Genomic DNA, 7,962 nt, shown 5'->3' on the forward strand with positions numbered 1-7,962 from the left:
TGTCGCTACCGGTTGCCTTATGTAAACCCCATAAAATTAGCGAATAATTAATCGATAAATTAATTTTTAATAAAAAATTAGAAATGTAAACCTTATAGTAAAATAAGATAGAGCTAATTAAAATAATAATTTTGACACTAATTTCAAAGAATTTGGCCCAAGATTGGGCCAAACAGACCAAACCGGTCGAACCGGACCCGTGGGCCCAACCAACCCATTCCATTTAATGAGCTTCAGCTCACTCTCCTTCCCTTTGCATGCAAGCACGCTAAAACATTTCAGCAAAGGGGGAAGAGCACTTTTGCTTCACCAAAAACCCTTGGCTTTGAATAAATCCATATAACTTCTCGCTCTGAGCTCCGATCACCACACCATTTGCGGCCACGCATCCGCAGTGATGAGCTCTACAAAGCCCAGTACATTGTAAGGTAAGAAAACCACTTTCTCCATCTCATTTTCCTCTCCTAAAATCCAAAAATGGTATGGTCTTGGGTGTTGAGGTTTGTGGTTAATTTGATGTTTTAGGATCAAATTGACTTGAGGAATTAGAGGGTATTGGCTTAATTGAGGCACATCCAAGGTAAGAATTTTTAACCCTAGTCAATTCTTTGATTACATATTTTAGGTATTGAAATTGGTATATGTATGTGGTAAAATGTGTTAGGTATGTATATATATGTGATATAAAGCAATTAGGAATGTTGGAAGTTTAATTGGAGGCTTGGAATTGGAAACTAGTTGCTGAATTTTGGCGACGAGGCTTGCAATCTTGCCTAATGAGTTGTCTTGAGTTATACGGGAAATCGGCTAAGGTATGGTTTAGGTTTCGTATATTTAATATACAATGTTCTGTGAAAACTTAGGCTAGATGACCATAGGATAGGTTGGAATGCATGAAAATGTACAATGCTTAGCACCCTTGATGATTATGATGTGAATTGATTATGTGTTGGGTGATTATTGTTATGTTGATAATAGTATGTTAAGTGTTGAGTTGGTGATGATATGATTATATATATATTGAGTAAGTAGATGATGATATTGTTGATGTAAAATGAGGTATTTAGGTTTGAGATTGTATAACAATGAAGTATGATTGAAGGTGGTGTGATGTGAAAAAGGTAGGGCTGTGTTGGTATGCTATGATATTCTATTGTGCTGGACATAGGTATAAAAGTTTGGTTATGAGTTTGGTTTGAAAGAAAATTGAGGTTTAAGATTTTGGTGGAAAAATGGATTTTTGGCCGAACTTTGGCGAGCCATAACTCGGCTTCCAGACCCCCAAATGGTTTCAAACTTGTTTCATAAGAAAATTGGGTCCGTGAAGTTTACATCGTTTGAAGAACAAAAGAAAAATGATTTAAAACGAAAAGTTATGTGCATTGGAAGTTTGGGATTTAAAACTCAATTCTGCAGATTTTCAGACTTAGTCAAATTTTTGACAAAATGTACGCCCACGCGTACGCGTGACTCGAGGGTTTTGCGTACGCGAATATGGTCACACGCGACCATGTGTTTCTGCCTGGCGTGCGCGCGTACACATGCAGCGGGTCGCGTACGCAAAATAGTCCAAAGTGCATGCCCACACGTATGCGTGGCCTATGCGTACGCGTGACATTTCAGAAATGCACTCCCACGTATACGCGTGGCTTATGCGTACACGTGGCCGTCATTTTAGCAAAAATGAATTTTTATGTTTAAAGTTTAAATTTCAACCTCTAAGCCTCTATTTTCATTCTGTTAACCCTAGATTTTAATAGCATACCTAGTAATGAGAAGAAGCTATGAAGAAGGGATAGCTTGGGGTGAAGTACGGCTTTTAAATAATGAATTGAGTATAAAGATGAAAAGATATGAGATGTATGTGTGAGACCATGGTTATACTGTATGAATGTAAAGGAATAATGATGATGAATCTTTGAAAATAAATGGACATAGAGATGATATTTGATGTGTTGGATGCAGGGAAGGCGGTAGGGCGCTAATCCCTCGATCTTATTCCCCCGTACTCCTTGTGATTGTGTTTTGTGGGATGTGAGGAAGGTGGTAATGGCACTAATCCCCCGACATATTCCCTCACATTCTTTCTCTCTCTGTCTGCAAGGTGGTAGGGCACTAATCCCCCGACCGGTATGACACGGTCTCACTAGGGAAAGGTGGTAGGGCACTAATTCCCCGATTTATTTTCCCCTAGTGTATGCCTCCAGGAGAAGGTGGTAGGGCACTAATCCCCCGATGTTATACCTCCTGGAGATGCGCAGTCGAGAGACAGTATCCGGGTTAGCTACCAGGTGTGTCAGGTTCTAGCAATTAATCGATGCATAAGCTCACGGCTAGTAAGATAGACATTCATCATATGCATGTGTGATTTTGCTTGTTTGTGCATTAATTGGGACTGCCTAAGTGACTATAATATGGTAATTGTTATACTTGCTATTTATATTACTTGCATTCTACTTGTGTTTGCTATTGTCTACTTGTTTGTCTTTTAATTTCACCGGAGATGGAGAAAACGGAATAAAGTTAGAGAGATTTAGGATTCTATTTAAGTTTAGTTAGATTTAAGGAATTGGTTTAGTTTAGAATCCTTAGATAACCACCTTGAGTTTTGGGTTCTGTTTTAGTTCCTTAAGTTTTATAATTTGAGTGTCGGTATTTTAGGATTGCCTCTGGCATTCCCATGACCTTATATCTTATGTGCGTGGCACCCTTACCATGCTGAGACCCTCGGTTCTCATTCCATACTATGTTGTTGTTTTTCAGATGCCGGTCGAGCGGCATCTTACTAGGCGTCTGGAGCTTCTGCAGCGAAATGGATACATTTTGGGGTTTTACTTTTGGTCTTTTGATATATGTGTATAAACTCTCCTTATATATACTTGTGTTATTTTGTACCTTTTAGAGATTTATGGAGAACTAGGGTCTTATATATGTGAATTTTGGACTTTGGGTTATGTATATATATATATATATATATGTAAATATTCTCCGGACAGCCCTAGTTTCGCAAGCTGAGTTAGAAGCTTGTTATTTTGTACTCTTGACCCTCTACTCTTATATATATATATATATGTAAATATTCTCCGGACAGCCCTAGTTTCGCAAGCTGAGTTAGAAGCTTGTTATTTTGTACTCTTGACCCTCTACTCTTATATGTATATATATATGTTAGTGAACCTTAGTTTTGTTCATACGCAAGTAATCATGTTTCCTGAGGGTTGTGCTTTTTATTATGCGTTTTTGCTTCATCTGTTTTTTTCAAGGCTCCTCGTGTACTGTATCCTTTTCAATATTTTTATATATATTTTTTATTTTAGAGGTCGTAATACCACATCATCTCTGTTTTACGGCTTAAGCGTAAAGCTCTGTGTAGTAGGGTGTTACACTTCGAGCAGATCCAAGGACGCTGGAGTCAAGTTCGTCATCTAAGAGTACGTTGTGGTGTAAAGCTCATCGGCATGCAAATAAAGCGGCGACGTCGACGGTAGTAGGATGACAATCTCTTGCTTCCGGCATGGCTAAAATGGAAGCAAAAACAAATAGCAGAGTAAGAATAAGAAGAAGTATAAGAAGAAGAAGAAGGTGTAGCATATCGTATTGTGCACCTTACCTTATCCTATGGTTTTGTTTGTTTCTCTCTCTCTCTCTATTAAGTAGGAGTAGTAGTAATAGTAGTGAGGGTGAATAGTGATGGTGGTGGTCACGAGAGAGAGAGAAAAAAAGAAAAAGGTTTTTTAATTTTTGTTTAAGGGTAATTGTCTAAAAATTAATATTTTTTGTTAAAAGGGTGATTTTAAAACAATTTCTCACATTGAAAATGAAATTAATAAGAAAAAATAGTTGTGGACGATTTTGCTTTTGATCAAAGACGTTAGGATGAGAAAAGTACTTCACCCTTATCATTATTATATTAGTTTTGTATATGCATACTAAAATAGAATGGAGACACAAATAGGATGTAGGTCCTACATTTAGATAATAAGATGGAGTTTACATCTAGTTCCTTTTTTGGTTTTCTTTCTCAACACGACATTAAGCACAGACGTTCATGCCTCTATGCACACCAATAACAAGGTGTTGTTGAAAAGAGGCACATATATATAGTTGAAATAGGTTTATCCTTAAGTATGATCCGTCTGCATCTCTCCCTACAAATTTTTGGGAGGATGCATTTGCCACTGTTGTTTACTAATTGAATAGATTGTCAATAGCCACTCTTGATTATCTATTACCTTTCGAAATGCTTTTTAAGAAAACTTATTTATTATGTGTTGAAGATTTATAGTTGCACATACTTCCCATATTTAAGACCATATAATAAGCACAAACCGCAAGATAGGTCTGATAAATGATTTTTTTTTGTTATAATCAATCTCATCATGGTTATAAATTGTATGTCTAAGATAGAAAAAATTATTATCTCCAGACATGTGATTTTTTATGAAAGGAAATTCTCTTATCAAGCATTATTCTCATTAGATAAGCTTGATACTAACAACACCTCTTCCAATCTCATTTCCTTAACGCCTATTATACCTCTCTAAATTCTTGAAACACTAGAATCTACACCTTAATCTCCTATTACTCCATCATCTCATATTGAAGAACCAACCACATCTATACATACTTTACCTTTTTTAAAACTAGTATCACTGAACCTGCTACTATAAATACTTCTATCCCACATTAACCATCAAAGTCTATCTTGTCTTGTCTACCAAATAAATTCAAATTAAAAACATAGAAATTTGTTGTTTGTCTCAGCCACCCTCCACTACTACTAATACTCACTAAATGATTACAAGATCAAAATCCTCCAAAAAACGCCCTCAAACCCTCAATTGTGCTAAGATTCCAAATCTTATTTGAGCAAACAGTCCTTATTAGACTATGAATTTAAAACTCTTATGAAATGTAAGACTTGGGATTTAATTATGCCACCACATAATGCAACCATCATTGGATGCAAATTGGTGTTTGCTGTGAAAAGAAACAATAAAAGTGATATTATGAGATACAAGGCCAGATTTGTTGAAAAAAGTTTCCACCAAACTGATGAAGGTGTGGATTATGACCGTATTTGAATTATTCTCACCATTGGCCTCATTCAAAGTTGGGTGATGAGACAATTCAATTTTAATAATGCCTTTCTAAATGACAAATTACATGAACGGGTTTATATGCAACAACCTGATGGCTACTCAATAGAGCCTTGTATTGATTGAAACAAGCTTCAAGAGCTTGGTTTCTAACCCTCAAAGCTACTTTATATCAGTTTGGTTTTGTGAATATCGAATCTGATACCTCACTTTTTGTGAGAAAAACATCAAACTCAATTGCTTACTTTCTTGTCTATGTTGATGATATAGTTCTTATTACAAGAAACAGTTCAATACAGATTGAAAACTAATCACTCAACTAAATTCTATTTTCTCTCTCAAAGACTTGGGAAAATTTAATTTCTTTCTTGGATTGAAGGCTACATATTTCTTGGATTGTTTCAATAGTAATATGCCTATTAAAATCTTGAAAAGGCTTCAATGATAGGGGCAAATACAATGCACACTTCTATGTTATCAAATCAGAAACTGCATCTCAATGACTCTGAACCATGTGAAAATCCAAAATTGTATCACTCAATTGTTGATGCTTTACAATATTTGACATAAATTATCTCACTTCATGCATGCTCCAATAGTCCAACACTGCTTCATTGGAAAGCTATCAAACAAGTTCTTAGATATCTCAAAGGTACAACGAATCATGTTTAATTTCTACCAAGTGTATTGACTTTAGACTTTTGGCATTTGCAGAAGCAAATTGGGGTAGAGACATAGATGATCGATAGTTAATCACTAGATACTCTATCTACTTAGGACCTAATCTGATTTCTTATAAATGGCACAAACAAATTTAGCTCAATTGCAACATAGAGGCTGCGTATAGAGCCTTGGCTTTAACGTTAATCGAGCTCATTTTCATAAAACAATTCCTTTAAGAACTGCAGATTCCTTAACAAATTCCACCTAAAATCTACTATAACAATCTAAGTGCTTGTCAATTAGCTACCAATCCTGTCATTCATAGTTGTTGCAAAAATTTAGAATTAGACTATATTTTCTTAGGGACATGGTAAACCAAAAACAACTATATGTTGTACATATACAGTCCAAAATCAAATAGCTGATATCCTAACAAAATTCTTTTCAATTAAATTGTTTAAAAAATTTAGAATCAAACTTAGAGTTGGTGATGAACTCCATCTAAATATGAGGGAATGACTATTAAGAGTATTGATGTAAATATCAATCCTAGTTCGTTAGATTTTTAATTCTATTAGGATAAAGTTAGTTAGCGCCCTGTATATAGAAAGTTGTTATATTTTGTTATCGATATAGGTGTAAATATTGTATTTTTTTCACACTTGGAATCAAAGAATTCAGTGTTCATTACTCTTCAAGCTCTTTGTTTCTCTTTCAATTATATTAGCTAATAAATCTAAATAAGAAAGAACTTAGAATAGAAAATGACACTAGAATATATCCTAATTTAACTTTTTTATACAACGAGATTTATATTCAATTAAAATAGGCTAAATTTATCGGAACAACCTATTTAGCTATTTTAAAAGACTAGCTTTTACCTTTAAAAAATAGATCTCTTTAAATATCGAATTAAATATATTGAGCCTTATTAATCCAAAAGAATAACAGATTAAACAAAGTGATTGTTAAAACTTTTTTTTTTTACATTTTTTAAAAAAATTTAGTTCCTTTTTCAACATGTTTAGCTCATTCAAACTGAAAATCCAACCCGACCTACTGAAATTGGACCAGTTACATAAGCCCATCATATGTTTGTTAATATCAAATTTGTTAGTTTCTTTATGAACTCAACATGATCGAATGAAAACAAGAACAATAATATGTAACAAATATAACTTTATTATGTTTTTTTCACACAAAAATTCACACTTTATTATGTTTTTTCCAAAGATTCACACTTTTAAATTAAAATTCATATAATAAATAATTATAAACAAGATGCATGTATAACAAATCAAATGTACGAGATAGAAAAAAAAATTGTCTTGAGTTAGGTGTATTTGAAATATAAAACGGGTGCACTACAGTTTCTTAAAAAAAGTTTTAAGATATTGAAAATCATTTTACCAAATTTCAAAAGGTGTAGGTATAATTTGCTCTAAATAATAACATTTTTCTGCATCAAATTCGCCGCCTTCCTCAGTTCCTCTTCATCCATGTTAAGTTGACTTTCCACGAATTTGCAATTCTAGTGTTTTATTCTACCTCAACTTGTATTTAATGTGTGGGAATCTCAACGAAATTCTATATAGTATTAATTGCAACAAGGCTAAGAAGAAAACAGAGAGAAAAGCTAAATAGATAGATCTATATAGTAGCATACTTTATTCCTATTAGGTACATAGAAGAATTTTATTTATTTGAAAGCACATGATTCCATCATTTTATTTATCTATTTAATCTCCGGCGGCATTTTGACATAACCTAGAAATACAAATACTATGGGTTCGATAGCTAGAGGTTATGGATCAAATGATATCTTTTTAGTCTCCCTCTTTGATTCAAATTTTGATATTTTAATTTTGTTGACGTAATTACCTTTTATTAATAAATGATGTCTAATTTTTTACTATTCTGAAATTGACTTTTGAACCTCACTCATTTCTGAATCTTTTGCTGTTCTTTAATTTTTAAAAGTATTTAACCAAATATGAATTTTCACTGTTAAAAGGTATTTTTTATTTTTTATTTTTTTAAAAAATATACTGAATGTCTAAAACAGTCTATTATTTTTTAGTCGAACAAATTACTTCTCAATAGAAATAAATTACCAATTGATGCTTAATTTTTTCAATATTAGATATATTATTTCCTTAAACTTTAACATTTCAAATAATTTAATTCTTTTACATCAAGC

This window comes from Arachis ipaensis, chromosome B04 (genome assembly GCF_000816755.2).
Source record: "Arachis ipaensis cultivar K30076 chromosome B04, Araip1.1, whole genome shotgun sequence".
NCBI lineage: Eukaryota > Viridiplantae > Streptophyta > Magnoliopsida > Fabales > Fabaceae > Arachis > Arachis ipaensis.